Genomic DNA, 16979 nt, shown 5'->3' with positions numbered 1-16979 from the left:
GCTTACTACACACCTGGACTATACGGTACGGCCTATTCCTCTTAGGCTACAAATGGCACAGCAGGTTACTGTAGTAAACACTGTAGGCAATTGTAACGCAATGGTATCCGTATATCTAAACGTAGAAAAGGTACAGTAAGAATGTAGTATTATAATCTTATGCGACTGCTATCATACATTTGATCAGTCATTGACCAAAACATCCTGTATCTGAGTGGTACATTTGATACAACTGATGAACTTACATCATTACCACCCTAAGAATCTGGTGAACATTAGGGTTCACTCTTAGTGTTGTACAGTCTGTGGGTTTGGACAAATGTATAATGACATGTATCCACCATTAAAGTATTACATACAGTAGTTCCACTGCCCTAAAGATGTTGCCTTTCCAAAAAAGTATACTACGGGTTAAATTTCACAAACTATACAAAATACATTTTGAGATCTTACATTTATCCCTTTTAGACATTTTATTAAAAGGCACCAAATTACTCACCAACTTATGTTTTGGCCAAGAAGTGTAACACTCAGTATAGAGAGATAGGGGCTGGAAGAGGTAGGGAGGGATTCATAAGAGAGCTGGGCCACATCTATCTTTTTCACAGAATTGTTGCTATTTCTAGAATTTATCACAGCCCCTGGCACATAGTAAGGCACTCAATAAAACAGAACTTTAATAAAATTAATCCCTTCAACAACTATGCACCAAGTATTATTAATACATTATACAAATTCATTTGCATATTAATTTCCTGAACCCTCACAATAGTCCTATGAGCTAAATATTCTAATCTCCTTTTTTTCCTATTAGAAGACCTGGCCTCTCAGGACTGCAATTCACACTCAGGTTTCTCAAATCCTGGAGAAGTTTTAAAATGACCATATGATGCTATTAGCTAAGTTTTTACCATAATGTAACAGACACATATAGTGACTGGTGTTTTAGAAATTAAATAAAACCATCAGCCGGGCGCAGTGGCTCACGCCTGTAATCCCAGCACTTTGGGAGGTGGAGGCGGGTGGATTGCTTGAAGTGAGGAGTTCGAGGCCAGTCTGACCAACATGGTGAAACCCCGTCTCTACTAAAAATACAAAAAGTAGCCAGGTGTGATGGCGGGTGCCTGTAATCCCGGCTACTCGGGAGGTTGAGTGAGGCAGGAGAATCGCTTGAACCTGGGAGGTGGAGGTTGCAGTGAGCGGAGATCGTACCACTGCACTCCAGCCTGGGTGATAGAGTGAGACTCTGTCTCAAAAAAAAAAAAAATTAAATAACACTAGACTCTTAAAAAAAGATATAAAACAAAGCTGGCCTATTCATAAACTTTTCTTATTTATGATATCAAGACGCCACTAAAGATGGATAACTTCTCAGTAGACAGGTTGGATGAAAATACCTTTCAGAGTAATCTCAGGATCTGTGAGGGAAAGAAAGTTCTTCAGTTAGTAATGAAGTTAGGCTTTGTGTTTTTTGTTGTTGTTGTTGTTGTTTGTTTGTTTGTTGAGACAGGGTCTTACTCTGTTGCCCAGACTGGAGTGCAGTGGTGAGATCATGGCTTACTGCGACCTTGACTTCCCAGGCTCCTCCCTCCCAGGTGATTCTCCCTCCTCAGCTTCCCAAGTAGCTCAGACTATAGCCGTGGGACACCATGCCTGGCTAATTTTTGTATTTTTTGTAGAGACGGGGTTTCACCATTTTGCCCAGGCTGATCTTGAATTCCTGGCTTCAAGCAATCCACTCACCTCAGCCTCCCAAAGTTCTGGTATTACAGCTATGCGCCACCACGCCCAGGCCTGAAGTTAGGCATTTTAAAGATTAAGAATAAAAAGAACTGCGATCCCAGCACTGCGGGAGGATTGCTTGAGGCCAAGAGTTCAATACAAGCCTGGGAAACATAGTGAGACCTCGCCTCCAAAAAAATTTTTTTTTTTAATTCATAAGTTAAATGCAAACGATAGTAGTAATTCTAAAAATATTCTGTTTCACTAATATGTTCAACACTCCCCATTACAAAAATACGACATAGGATTTATTCCAATTTTCTTCACACCTTTTAAGCAATCATGTTTTTAATAAAAAATTATTACACATCTCCATGAATTATACACCAAGGAGAACAATGGCACAGAAAGTTTAAAAGTAAGACCATCTCAGAAATCTAAAACATGTGGCCTCTCTCCTTTATCTCTAAAGGTCCTTTCCAGTTTGGGCAGATAGTGAGTCAGTAATAATTTAAAGTATGTGGGTAAAAAACAACTAAAACAAACCTATACAACTGAGCTTACTCTCACACTACCATATCACTTCCATGCAAAAGAAAATTAGGTCTGGGTGCAGTGGCTCATGCCTGTAATCCCAGCACTTTGGGAGGCCAAGGCGGGCAGATCACTTGAGCCCAGGAGTTCAAGACCAGCCTGGCCAACATGGTGAAACCCCGTCTCTACCAAAAATACAAAACTTATCCAGGAGTGGTGGTGTGTGCCTGTAATCTCAGCTACTCTGGAGGTTGAGGTGGGAGAATCACTTGAGCCTGAGAGGTCGAGGCTGCAGTGAGGCATCAGTGCATCACTGCAAAAAAAAAAAAAAAAAAAGAAATAAAAAAAAGAAATTAGATAAGATGGTTCTGGACATAAACCACTCCTGCCCCCTGCCCCCCCCTTATCCCTGCTGACCAGTTGGGTTCTGATTAAATCCTGTAGAAATCTCTTTCTCCCCAACCTGCCCTCCCCGCTACTTCTCAAACAATTTTACCAATATTTTAGGCATCTGCTATACACCTAGTTCTTGCCCTTAAGGAATTTACAATCTGCTGAAGCAAACATGAATAATTACAATATGACACAAAGTGAATTAGTGACTGCAATAAAAGGGACAAATATCCATTTTTTTAGAAGAAAAAAGTCTCTAGAGACTTTAAGGATTATTAATTTCTTCTCAGAGTGGCCAGAAACGCAGTTCTTTTTTTCTTCCTATAAAATTAGCAAGTGCTGGCTCATGCCTGTAATCCCAGCAATTTGGAAGGTGGAGGCGGGCAGATCGCTTGAGCTCAGGAGTTCGAGACCAGCCTGGGCAACACGGTGAAACTTCGTCTCTACCAAAAATACAAAAAATTGACTGGGCATCGTGGGTGGTGGCACATGCCTGTAGTCTCAGAAACTGAGGTGGGAGGACCGATTGAGCCCGGGAGGTAGAGGATGCAGTGAGCCATGAGCACGTCACTGCACTCCAGGATGGGTGACAGAGCAAGACCGTGTCTCAATAAAAAAAGTAAAAAATAAAAATGAATTAAGAAATGCTTAGATCTCATAGAAATAATTTTAGGGCACCAGTTTAGTCCAAAAATTAATCCAGTGCATTAAATATATATTTTAAAATTTTCAAGTTTCTTATTTCTAATTGCCTTTAAAAAAGCCTAAAGTGACTTTGCGTATGTAACTCAGATTTTCCATCTATTGGAGACATTAAAGAGATACACTTCAATGAGAACAAAAAGAAGGAATTGGAACATGCACACTTCCTTAAAACCGTATTTCCAGACAAGGTTGTTTCAGGATAACAAAATAGTTTAATGCAGGACTTTCCAATTTAAATAAACCCATATTCATTTATTGACAGTTATTTGAAAGGAAATAAAGAAATGCTACTCTGAAGTACCTGGGCCAAGACTAAAAAATATAAAGCCAAATTAAAAAAGCTCACAATATATGCTCTAGTTGATACAATTGTAAATTTTGCCATTTGAAGCTTAAAATAAAGTTGTTTAATGTAGATTTCTTTATGCCACTATGAATTAAAAAATGGTCTGTCCTTAAGACTACTCATAGGTACTTCATGGTGTCTTTAAGGAGGTCAAGCAGTAAAGTACTATCTTGAGAGAAAACATCACATTAAGTAACTTGGAAATAAGTGAAGATATTAAAAAATTAAGATCTTACAAATTAAAATAACAGAAGCTCTATTCCTCTTCATGGGGCATTCATTGTACTATAGGACTTTTTTCTCTTAAAGCTACTAACACATCCCGGATGGGTTCACAAAGCAAAACACAAGATTTGACATCAATACTGCCCCGTAGACACTTCATTTAATCTCAAGTACCAGTACACCAAGCTGTTGTACCGCGCCCAAGGTGGTAGTATGTTTTAACAGAAAGAGGTTGGACGTGAAATTAGAAGGCATCAATTATTGCTCTGGTTCTGCTATTCCCTAGTAATGTATCCACCAGCAAGTTTAATTAATCTGTCTCAGCCTAAGTTTCCTCATTTGAAAATAGTGATAATAATACCTACTTCCCCCAGGTCCTAATGAAGATTACAGATGGTATGTATGACAGCATATTGTGAACTACGAAGTATTACATAGCAACTTCAAATCCTTCATGAAAGAAAATAGGGAATAAATGAATGCTTGGGTTAATTGTGAAGAGCTGTATAAATAAATATAAGGCATTAGTTCTACTAATAGCCTTTTACATGGGATAAATGAAAAGTTATCTCATCTCCCTATAATTACTGACTACAGAGTATAATAGGTCTCCCTCATATATAAAAATTACAAGCCTTTAGTCAAAGTAATTTAAGAAGGATGGGCCTAAAGGAAAACCTGTCAGTCACTTTTTATCCATGACTCAATTTGGCTCCTCCATAAGGCCAGTTTCTAAACACAATTTAAAGAGCAGACAGGAGATATACAAACAAATAAACAACAATTTTTCTTTAAATATTTTAGGATCACTTTTCAAAATAGCTAACAGCTTGTCAATATTGTCACATTCCTCACAATTTGCAAATTTTTTCATGAGTATTGGAAAAAGGTGAAGAGAAAGTATTACTTGCTGAATAAAAGTTTAACCCCAATTTCACAATATGTGATTGACAGGCAAAAGGAAAAAAACCCTGATTTTCAAATATGTCCTCTTTCCCAGTCTGTCTTCCCACAAAAGTGGACTTTATGTGTTTATTTTTTTTTTGAGACAGGGTTACACTCTGTCACCCAGGCAGTGGTGCAATCTCAGCTCAGTGCAGCCTCAATCTTCTGGGCTCAAGCAATCCTCCTGCCTCAGCCTCCTGAGTAGCTGAGACTACAGATGTGTGCCACCATGCAAAAGTGGACTTTATTTACATGATGAAAGAGAGGGAGAGAGAAAGAGAACTGACATTCAAAGAAATAGAGATATATTTTTCCTCCATTTAAACTCAGCAATTTTAATACTTATCAAAAATAAAACCTCCTGGAGTCTCTACGTTTTTCTGAATTCACTCATCTGCAAAGCACTTTGATCTGTCCCAAATTCTGTTTCCTCCTTAGCTCCTATGCCTGCCATTTCTGTAAAGGAAAAGGGAAAGCTGTAGAAAAAAGCCAGCCCTCCTTCACTAAACATATAAGACACAGGAAAACAGATTTTCAAATAAGGGAATAAAACAAAAGCAAACAAAACCTTGTTTGTTTGTTTTTTCATAAAAGGATATAGTGTACAATTGGGTATGAATTCAGGGCGTCACCCACAGAAGAATCTTATGCCTATGAAGTCATCTCTAATTACAGAGTTTGACTAACAATACTGCAATTATGAAACCACTCCGCCGGCTCATTTAACTATACATAAACCCTAAACACAGATCTTTGCTGAGAAAGGTATACCTACAACTACCTGAAACTATTACTCAAATTCTGAAAGGTATTTGAAGGGGGATGGGGGTGCCTATTTTATCTCCTAAAGCACTCACTCACTTTAGGAATGCAGCTGACTGAATAATCTACTTATTCATCTGTGTCATTCAGTACCATGAGGTCCAGGAGAAAGAGAATGCACGTGGGAAACTCATCTGGGGGTAACCAACTTTGATCATAAACTTGATCTTTTTTTTTGAAATTGAAAGGCAGCCAAAAGATAAAAACAGGATATTCACCAGAGGCTTCATCCCAGCCACTAGTATGGTAAATAGAATTGGGAAAGAGAAGCTCGTTACTTAAATCAGAGATTGGGCAACACATACTTGAGCTCCTAAAATGAACAAGAAAGCAACAAAGAGGGGACAAAACATGGAAGAAATACATTATTTCACTATAAATGAAAATAAATAAGTTAGCCACCATTATGTGTGAACAATTCAAGAATGATCACAGAAAAGGGGTGTTGTCACCTTCCTCCATCCAAAACAGGCAGTGCTTTTGAACACCCACACTTTGCATACCTACCTTTACCAATAGAAACTGCCACCCTGCCACCTCCCTAGTTAGGTAAGTGAACAGCTCAGCACTAGTCTCTAGCTTAGATGGGTGTGTACCACTGTGGGCTAAAACTCACCTATTCATACTATGATTACTAAAGCTCTAGTCTCATGTTTCCTAATGACTTTAGAAGATTCCCAACTTGAATATCTACCACACTCACCCACTTATTTATTTATATTCATCAAGCGTTAACTTAAGGCTTAGTATGTACCAGGCACTGTGTTGGGTGCTCCAGATAAGAGACAATTAGGATCCAAATCCCCTTCTTTCTGGAAGAGCTTACTGTCTAGTGGGGGAAACAGATGGAAAAACAAAGATACAACATTAGTGCTATCATGCCATCATAGTCATATATACTAAATGGTAGGCGTCAGAAAAGATTTTCCGAGGTGACGTTTGAACTCTGTCTTTGAGTGCAAGTAGGATTTTCTCAGATAGACATCCCCGGTAAGGGCATTCTCAGAGAGACATCACTGGTTAAGGGTGTTGTGCCTAGGGTTAGTGACAGACACACTCGCAGCAGCAGATCAGGGTCCAGTTTAGAAGTGGCCAAGGGAGAAGGAAAGTCAGTGAGGAAGATTCAAGTTAGCAAAGTCTAAGTGTCTCCAATCTAACTTACTGCCACATTATTTTCCCTGTTTTTTTCTAACTCTTTCTCCTGCTAAATCAGGTCTCGTTTTCAACTTTCCCACTTTCCTCTGTCTCCAGACTGCAGTTTGACCACAAAAAACAAAGGGAGGATCAGTCAACCACCAATCCCTCTGGATTCTTGCCTTGCAATCTCTGAGATTCTTCCATCATATCTGTTTATCACCTCATGTCTGGCCTACTCCACAAGTTTTTTTTTTAAACTGTTTTAATATATATATTTTTATTATACTTTAAGTTCTCGGGTACATGTGCACAACATGCAGGGTTGTTACATATGTATACATGTGCCATGTTGGTGTGCTGCACCCATTAACTCGTCATTTACATTAGGTATATTTCCTAATGCTATCCCTCCCCCCTCCCCCCACCCCACAAAAGTTTTTTTTTATCAGATCTGCCTGCTGTTCCGTCTTCCTCCAGTGCAATCTTTACACTGCTAATCTCCTGAAGAGTAGATCTTATAAACATTCCATACAAAAGAAAGTCCCGCCTTTTTAGTACAGCATTCAAGGCCCTACACTTTTCTGACTTGACTTCTAGCTTTATGTCTGCCCGTCTTTCCAATGCTACTTCCCATTATATGTACTACACCCTTGAACCCAACACTCTCAAGAGACCTTATTCCCCAAACAGGCCATGTATTTTCCCGCTTCTTCCACTCCCTGGAGAGACCACTGGGTCTCTCTAGTGGAATGCTCTTCACCCATCTATCTAGACACTTCAAAAGCATATTTCAGGAAGTATCTTCAGATTGTCCGCACCCAAGATAAAATTTATCTTCCCAGTACTCTCACAGAACTGTGTTTCTTCTATTACAGCTGGTTCTGGATTCTCCTCTATCGGTACCTTTTGTTTTATCCTGGTCTCTTCTGATTTTCCTGTCTCCCATTAAGAATTTCCTCTCTCTCCATCTGTGTCTCATGCTTAGAATACCCTCCTCTATTTTTCCTCTCTCTCTATCCAAATTCTACTCACCCTCCAAGCAAGGTTCAGAAGCCTCATCCTCTCCCAAAGCATGTTTCCCAATGACTCTACCTCCCACTGATCTTTCTCTTCAACTCCCACAGAATTTAGAATCTTGCCACAAAATTTTGAAATTTAATTATAGACTCCTCCCTATAGTTACATAAGCGGATATGAGGACAGTCAGTCTAGCTGGGACTTCCATTGTCCTACTTGGTTCAGTTTATCTACCTTCTTTACATAGATTCTTAAACTTGGTCAAAGAGAAAAATCTTCCTCAATAAAAGAAAATCCTTCTTTCACGAATAGTACACAAAAACTTGTGTAATTCTTTGCTCTGCAAGTGTCACTTCAAGATTGTTTGTTTCTGGAGAACAGTCTAAACTTCACCTTTTACTCTCATTGCTGGATGTTGGTTACATAGGCATGGCTTACAAAATATACCAACTGAGGCTGAGGGTGGTGGCTCATGCCTATAATCCCAGTGCTTTGGGAGGCAGAAGTGGGAGAATTGCTTGAGGCCAGGAGTTCGGGACCAACCTGTACAACATAGTGAGACTCCTTCTCTAAAAAAAAAAAAAAAATTAAATGAGCCAGCCTGGTGGCCTGAGCCTGTAGTCCTAGCTACTAGGAAGGCTGGGGCAGAAGGATCACTGAAGCCCGGGAGTTTGAGGCTGCAGTGAGCTATGGTTGCCTGCCTCTAAAAAAATAAACATAAAAAATGAATAAAATACTCCAACCAATTGCAATGTTTAGAGGGAGTGAAAATTCCCAGTATTCCCAATATCCAGTGATCACAGCAATGAGAATTTGAAAGCTAAGAAGTCTGTAGAGTTCTATAACTTCATTCCCTAAATTGTATCAGGGAATAAACAACTGCCTGGGATAGTCGTTGACTTTGCCCAGGACACAAAGCTGTGAAGCACAATTAAAAAGATGTATTTCTCGACCAGGCGCAGTGGCTCATGCCTGTAATCTCAGCACTTTGCGAGGCCGAGGCGGGCAGATCACGAGATCAGAGATCAAGACCATCCTGGCCAACATGGTGAAGCCCCGTCTCTACTAAAAATACAAAAATTAACAGGGCCTGGCTGCACGTGCCTGTAGTCCCAGCTACTCAGGGGGCTGAGGCAGGAAATTGCTTGAACCCAGGAGGCGGAGGCTGCAGTGAGCCGAGATTGGACCACTGCACTCCAGCCTGGGCGACACAGCAAGACTCCGCCTCAAAATAATAATAATAATAATAATAATAATAATAATAATAATAATAATGTGTTTCTCCAAGCATAGCTTAAAAAAAAAAAAAAAAAAAAAAGCAAAAGCATGTGTTGGAGGAAAGGTAATTAACTGTTTTTTCCCTCTTTCCTTTTTTTTTTTTTTTTTTTGAGATAGAGTCTTGCTGAGATGTCCAGGCTGCAGTGCAATGGCATGATCACTGCAGCCTCCAACTCCTGGCCTCAAGTGATCCTCCTGCTTCAGCACCTCCCACCCCCAGTAGCTAGGACTACAAGCATGCACCACCATACTTGGCTAATTTTTAAATTTTATTTCTTTTCTTTTTTTTTTTTTTTTTTTTTTGTAGAGACAGAATCTCACTATGTTGCCAAGCTGGTCTAAAACTCCAGGGCTCAAGTGATCCTCCCGCCTCAGCCTCCCAAAGTGCTGGGATTACAGGCTTGAGCTGCAGTGCCCAGCCAATTAACTACTCTTCCCAGAAAAACAAAAACAAAGAGACTACACATTGCTTTGCAGAGAGAAGGTCCATGCCTAGTATAGCCTTTGGAAAATAACTTAAAAAGCTCCTAACAAGTATGACCATGATATCAAGAAATAAGATCAGTTGCCAGAAAATGCAGATAGTAACCCCCTCCGGCTAATACTAACTTGTTTTCATTACTTAAAAGGATAAAGGATTCACTTAAGCCTTGAACTAAAATAACCAAAACTTTAATTGTATAAAACATACAGAATATAGACAATGAGTTCAGTAAAGACTATACAGAGTTCTAAAAGTTATTTATTTAAAACATTGGTGTTAAATTGGCACTGATCATAAAACAGGCAATATTCTGAAAAAAAAAGCACACAAATGCTTACTTTCTCCTATGACACATTCATTCCTATATATGACAGGCTTCTGCTTCTCTGTATTAATACTGCTTAATTTCAGCCTCTTGAATGCTAAGTATTGTGAACAACCACTCCCATTGTATCAGTGCTACTAACTTAGTTTTAATATAAAACAAACACTCAAGTATCTATGCGATTTACTTTTCATTTTAAAATTTTTTTCTTTCAAGATTTTTCTCAAGAACAAGTGGCTTGGAATTTTGCTTGACTCATTTTAGAAAACTTTCACGGAATCTTGGTAAAGGAGTAATTGTAAAGGCTTAAGAGGCTATGTGCATAATTTTTATTTAATGATTTGTTGCTCTGAAAATCAAAATAAGGGAGTCAAAACCTAAATGCCCTCACGTGTGTCATAGGTTTGTAGTCCTAAAAGTCTAGGAAAGGTTGAAGCAGAAGAAAAAGTGGTGAAGTGTTTTACTGTGCATTAATTCTAGCACATCAGCATTATCAAAAATTGCTTCTTCTCCTTCTTCTTCTTTTTTTTTTTTTTGAAATAGAATCTTGCTGTGTCGCCCAGGCTGGAGTGCAGTGTCATGATAACTGAAGCCTCCAACTCCTGGGCTCAAGAAATCTTCCCACCTTAGGCCCCTGAGTAACTGGGATTACAGGCACGCACTACCACCCCAGCTAATTTTTGTATTTTTTGGAGAGATGGGGTTTTGCCATGTTGTCCAGGTTGGTCTTGAACTCCTGGGCTCAAGTGATTTGTCTGCTTTGGCCTCCAAAAGTGCTGAGGTTACAGGTATGAGCCACCATGCCCAGCCAAAAATTGCTTCTTATAGTCAATGTGGCGAGCAAACATCTATGAAAGAAATAATCACCACGTATAGCAGACTTTACTTCGGAAAGTTATTTTTCAGGTCTAGCTCTTCTGTTCATTCTACTTAATATTTCAGCTGCAAACTGTACAACTAAACAGAGGACATCATTAGGTACCCCAAATAAAATTGACAGTATTTTCTCATGAGGCATTATTATACACACTGATTAGATTGTACAGTATCAGGAACTAGAGAATAAAGTAACTGGCTGATGGAACATAAATCTGGATATATTTAGCAACTGTGCTTCTACAATTCACATAGAATACGATGAAAATAAAATAAGATATCATAGAACAAAACCATATCATGCCAGATAACATAATATAAAATTTCAGGGATACTTGTAAAATAACCTGAAAAACCTTACTACTGTTTCCATGACAAAATATGTTTCAAATTCCAAATCAATTGAGAAATGAACTTTAGAAGGCTCTATCTGTGACTGAAGGCTAACTCTATCCTTTATCCAACTCCAAGTAGCTGCCCACCTAATAACTATAATTCGGCCTTGGATATATCTAAAACCTTTAAGGAGACTTAAACATCAGTCTACTCTTTAATGTGAAGAAGAGATTGCTCTGCTCTGCACGTACACTGCTCCAATAACCCCTGTGGATGCATAAGAAAGATATAAAGGTTTATTAAGAAGGGCGGGGAAAAGAGATGAGAGCAGAAGACTTATTTGCAAAGTTATGCATGGGGTTAAACTAAGCCATTTTAGCCCTCTTCTACCACTGTAATACTCACAACCAAGTAAACCATCTCCAATTTTCTGTTTGTATTATATTATATTACATTATATTATTATTATTAGTTTTGAGACAGAGTCTCACTCTGTCGCCCAGGCTGGAGTGCAATGGCATGATCTTGGCTCACCGCAACCTCCACCTCCCGGGTTCAAGTGATTCTCCTGCCTCAGCCTCCTGGGTAGCTGGGATTACAGGCGCCCACCACCACGCCTGGCTAGTTTTTGTATTTTTACTAGAGACGGGGTTTCACCATGTTGATCAGGCTGGTCTCGAACTCCTGACCTCAGGTGATCCACCCACCTCGGCCTCCCAAAGTGCTGGGATTACAGGCGTGAGCCACCGCACCCAGCCTTATTTTATGTTATTATTATTTTCTTGAGACAGAGTCTTGCTCTGTCACCCAGGCTGGAGTGCAGTGGCTCTATCTCAGCTCACTGCAACCTCCGACTCCTGGATTCAAGCGATTCTCCCGCCTCAGCTTTCGCAGTTGCTAGCATTACAAGCATGCGGCATCACATCTGGGTAATTTTTGTTCTTTTAGGAGAGATGGGGTTTCACCATGTGGGCCAGGCTTGTCTCGAACTACTGACCTCAAGTGATCTGCCCACCTAGGCCTCCCAAAATGCTGGGATTACAGGCATGAGCCACTGTGCCCAGCCTTGTATTATTTTAAAGGAGATGCGTCATAGGGTCATAGTTGCTAACCAGTTCCTCCCCTTCCCCATATTCCAATAGCCCTTTTCAGCTTTCAGCGTGATGACATCTATTTCTTTCTCTATCTCCTCCACGAGCCTGTGAGCTCCTTGAAAGCACGGTTGGTATCTTATTTGACTTTGTGTCTTGGCTCACCATAAGCACCTACCGAATGTTTGTTCAATAAATACACTTCGATGGAGGTGAGTAGGGAAAGCGCGCACACCTACACACCGTGCAGGCTATATAGTCCTCTCACGTGGTTTTAAAAACACATACTCTATTGGAGAAAGCTGTGAACAAAATACTCAAGTTCAATAACGTCTTCACATTCTTCACATACAATTGGCCTGCTATCATGCTTTAACTACCCTTGTTTAATACTTCAAGATACTAAAAAACTCTTCAAGATGTTTGTGACCTGTCCTTTGAATTTAGCTGAAAATCAAACGGAAATAAACCTTTTCAGAAGCAGTTTTTACTTTCAACCATTTTGGCATTCAAGCAGCACATTTCACCTTTACAGTCATACACATCATGCGTACATCATGTTTTGACAGGCCTGCAATTTATAGATAAAAGTTGACATTTAGAAGTAAATATAAGCAGTTCAAGACCAGCCTGGCCAATATGGTGAAACCCCGTCTCTACTAAAAACACAAAAATTAGCCGGGCGTGGTGGTGGGTGCCTGCAATCCCAGCTACTCGGGAGGCTGAGGCAGGAGAGCTGCTTGAACCCGGGAGGTGGAGGTTGCAGTGAGCCAAGATCGTGCCACTGCACTCCAGCCTGGGCAACAGAGTGAGACTCCATCTCAAAAAAAAAAGAAAGAAAGTAAATATAAATTGCCCCAAACTAAAGGTCTACTAACATTTTTTATTGTCAATATTTTCAATATATTGAAATTTCAATATAGCACAAAAAAAACACCCATAAACCCATCACAGATTCTACATTTATCCAGACTTCCCCCACATTTGCTTGGTTCATCTATTCTCTCTTCCTGTCCTTTCTTCTCCCTCCCTCCTTTCCTGTCTCTCTTCCATGAATTATTTTAAAGCAAATCTCAGAAATCCTGTGATTTCACCCCTACATAGCTATTCAGAAATGAGTTCATTTTTCTGGAAATACCTCTATTCTGTGCTATAATTGATCATTAGCTAGATTCTAACCGATCTTTTGTTTTGTTTTGTCTTCAGTACCAATATCTATGAGTCACTTAAACCCCAAAGGGTGCCCAATCCTGTGTCATTTCCTGGAGGAATATCAAATACCTCCATTTTAGGTAAAAGTTTCCTTTCCTCTTTTTATACTTAATAAACAAAGATAAGATCTGAAAGCAATGGCTATTTAAAAATAAATTAATACATAGCTTTTTCCAATAATAGAAATATTCAGTTCAATTTGGTCAGATTAAAGACATCATTTAAACGTTTCTCAGGCAAGAATTTTGCAGCTATTTAATGCAAGTCTCAATTATGGTCTAAAAGCCCCTTTTCCTGGGATGAAGAATACTATTTCAAACCCAAAGACACAACAAAAAGACACCTCTCCTTCCCCCAGCATCAGAAAGCTAAGGTACATTAACTAACTTCTTAGATTGAAATAGCCCACTTTCCTTTTAAAAGGTCTAATATCTTCCACGCCTAAGTAAACTTTTACATCTACCCCCAAAATCTGAATAAATTATGGGAAAATAAATCTGCTGCTAATGAAATTAATTTTCATACCTAAGAAGTATTTCCACCAGTTTCCTTTCTTATGAAAATTAACATACGTTTGAGTGAAGCCAAGGGCAACTTAAAGGGATATGTGTGTGTGTGTGGTGTGTGTGTGACAGAGAGAGGGAGGGAGGGAGAGAGAGAGAGAGGGAGGGAGGGAGGGAGAGAGAGACGCTAGGCAAGATCAGACTAGTTACCATGCTTCGTTTCAATTCAAAATAAAAATGCCATAAAATATTGTGACCTACAACTCAAATCACTATATACACTAAGCAGAAAGCTATCGGCAAGTCACTGAAAATGCCTCTTGCAGTGTTATATACCTTGCTTATATGTTAGCAAATACAGCACTTGTTAATTGGAAAAAACTGGTTTGTTGTTTCATGCTTCACTTTTTACTTCATATGCACATACTAAGTACAACCAGTCTGAGAGGTGACTCAACTCAGAGTGAGGATTGACTGTATAACTAGCTATACTTCCCTTTGCCAGAAATATGGGGAAATTAAGCTTATATGACAACCATGTGATGGAAAATCCTGATGTATCTGAGCACCAGAAATCACTATTGCTGCCAAGTACCAATAACAGCATCAAAATTTAATCACCAGTGATGTTTATTATTTTATAAATTATAAACACTAAGACAACTGATTTAACTCACGTAGGAAGAGTAGAATATCAATCTAACCATGACGTGTTCTGTCATGACAGCCACCTCAATCTCCATTTTACAGAATTTTGAAAAACCATGTAACTGGGATCGAAAGCGTTTGAAATCCCACCCCCATCACAAATATAGACAATAATTTCTATTATTTAGTGTTTTAGATACTTAACTTGATAAATATGGCTGTATAATTAGGATTTCAAAACCCATTTTTAAAAAGTATAAACTCCCTAAACATTCTCTAAATAAAGAAAAATACAGAATACACACAGAACAGGTTAGAATCTAAACTTCAAAATTTTCTCTTAACAAAAATTTTATTCTACTTGAATAAATAATATTTTTAAAGTGACTCCAAATGTTTACCCAAATAAATAACAGGAATTTCAAGCTTTTTAAAGTAAATTTCTGCTTAATCATTTAGTATTTAAATTTAGATTTAGTAATCTGAAAGTTAGAGCCTGTCAAAATAATATTAAAATAATTACCCGCTGAGAGCAAACTTGTTTCTTTCCTTTCTCGCAGCACTGATAGATAGACAGAACCTACTCCCACGCCCAGAAGAGCAATCTGGAAACCCAACATTCTTCTTACAATTGCAACTTTAGAGAGCAAGTCACAACACTTCCTGCTAGAAAAAAAGAACACCCTGACAAAAGAATGATACAATACTTACGAATCCCCTTCCTGTCAGCCTGGCAGTATTTTGCCAAGAATTTAATAAATTCTAATTTAAATGCAGCATTTAGAGAGAAAAGTTTTCTTTTTTCTTCTTCCTTTTTTTTTCTCCCCAAAATCATACAAGGACTCAGGGGAATTTAAAGTTAGTTCAGGTCAAATAGCTACAACCCATATACCTATTTAGAGTTTGAACAGTAGCCAAGTAACCTGCTTATTTTAGAACACATGGAACAGCTTCTCCCCAGTGCCCAAGTCACTCGTCCATAGTCAAGAACATTACTTGCGAAGGCAAATTAACTCTGAAGCCACTCACTTACAGTCTCTATTATTCATTCTGATCCATACACAACATTTACACCCTATATGCTAAGGTGTTGTAGCATTTATTTCAAGTATATACATTTTGATTTATGTCAAAAATGTAAGCTCTTCGGTGTAGGAACTATATTTTCTGCTGGCATAGCACACAGGAACTAAGCCAACACTTGCTGAACCGAATAATTTTCTAACTGAGAGCTGTAGTAAAGAGGTCTGGAGCCAGATTGGGTTCAAATTCTGGCTCCACACTTTATTAACTGTGCAAATTGCTTAAAACTCTTCTGTCTCTATTTTCTCATTCCGGGATGAAGATAAGAGCAACTCCATCATATTGCAGTTCACTATTTTATACATGGTTGTAAGGCTTAAATGATTTAATATGTGTCATAAATTTAGATCATAGCCTGGCACATGGTAAGTACTAGATACGTGATAACTGCTCTCATTATTGAAATTTGCCTTTAACTGGTCTAGCAATCTAAGCAGTGAATTGCTAAATTAAGCAAGTGGTTAGTTGTGAGTGCCTTTTATGAGAGAGAACAATCAGCTGGAGCACTGGGCTAGGCTGAAGAGGCCGTTTCTGTACTGACATAGGGCAAGTTAATAATTTGAAAGGAAATGCAGCACAATGAAAGCATCAGGGTCTTAGGAGTCTCACAGACCTGTCAGTCTGTGTGACCCTGAACAAATTACTTAGCTTCTCTGAGCCCTGGGTTCATATCTATAACAATAGAGCTATTCCACATATTTCACAAGGTCCACACAATGACCCAATGGGAAGATATAAATATGTAAGAGTGTCTGGGTCCAGCAAGGTACTCAGTAAGTGGCAGATATTATTATCATCTGTCTGGGATAAAACATGCATAATGCCATCTGCTGCTGTAATCTACCTCATGAGAATGAAAGAAAGTGAGACAATAGATACTCTAGTCCTTCATAAATAATATACAACAGAGTATTTTATGATAGCATACTGAACTCTCAGCATAAGGAGGTGACTCACAGTGTGGGCACCTGTGAAAAGGAGCCCTCACCGGATCGTCCCCATTATGAGGCAGACAGTGTTCTCCTGTCCTCATCACTAACCACCATCAGCAGACACTGGGTTACATTTTGTCCATTTTGTCTCCTTCATGGAAGTGCTTTAATTTATTTCACCAATCACAAAACCTTCGTGAAATAACAAAAGGCAACACAATGCAGAAGAGAAGGAATACAATGGCAGGAGTCATAGGACATGTTTTTCCGTCTGTCCTTGTTGCTGACTCACTATGTGAATGAAGCTTCTTCAACTCTTCTGAGTACCAAATTCTCCATTTCTAAAACAAGCATAGAACTATCTG

At 39.0% G+C, this 16979-nt stretch overlaps 1 protein-coding gene across 7 annotated transcripts in view; it reads right to left on the bottom strand.

Annotated features, from left to right (window-relative positions):
- PLS3 (plastin 3) overlaps positions 1 to 16979 on the bottom strand; it is an 89073-nt gene that overhangs the window by 41302 nt on the left and 30792 nt on the right. The window contains exons 1-3 of one of the 7 annotated variants that reach the window (XM_063660004.1): positions 15123 to 15169; positions 6447 to 6521; positions 14 to 115 (exon numbers count right to left, since the gene is read on the bottom strand). The exons of 1 other annotated variant lie outside the window; for it this stretch is intronic. The gene's annotated coding sequence lies outside the window, so the exon portion shown is untranslated. Of the gene's footprint in view, positions 1 to 13; positions 116 to 1397; positions 1419 to 6446; positions 6522 to 7861; positions 7909 to 15122; positions 15284 to 16979 lie in introns of those variants that run through there. 5 more of the 7 variants (XM_063660003.1, XM_063660002.1, XM_063660005.1 and 2 more) reach the window with 5 other exon arrangements.

The sequence above is a fragment of the Pongo pygmaeus genome, chromosome X (assembly GCF_028885625.2).
Source record: "Pongo pygmaeus isolate AG05252 chromosome X, NHGRI_mPonPyg2-v2.0_pri, whole genome shotgun sequence".
Classification (NCBI taxonomy): Eukaryota; Metazoa; Chordata; class Mammalia; order Primates; family Hominidae; genus Pongo; species Pongo pygmaeus.
This window is presented reverse-complemented; position numbering and strand designations above follow the sequence as displayed.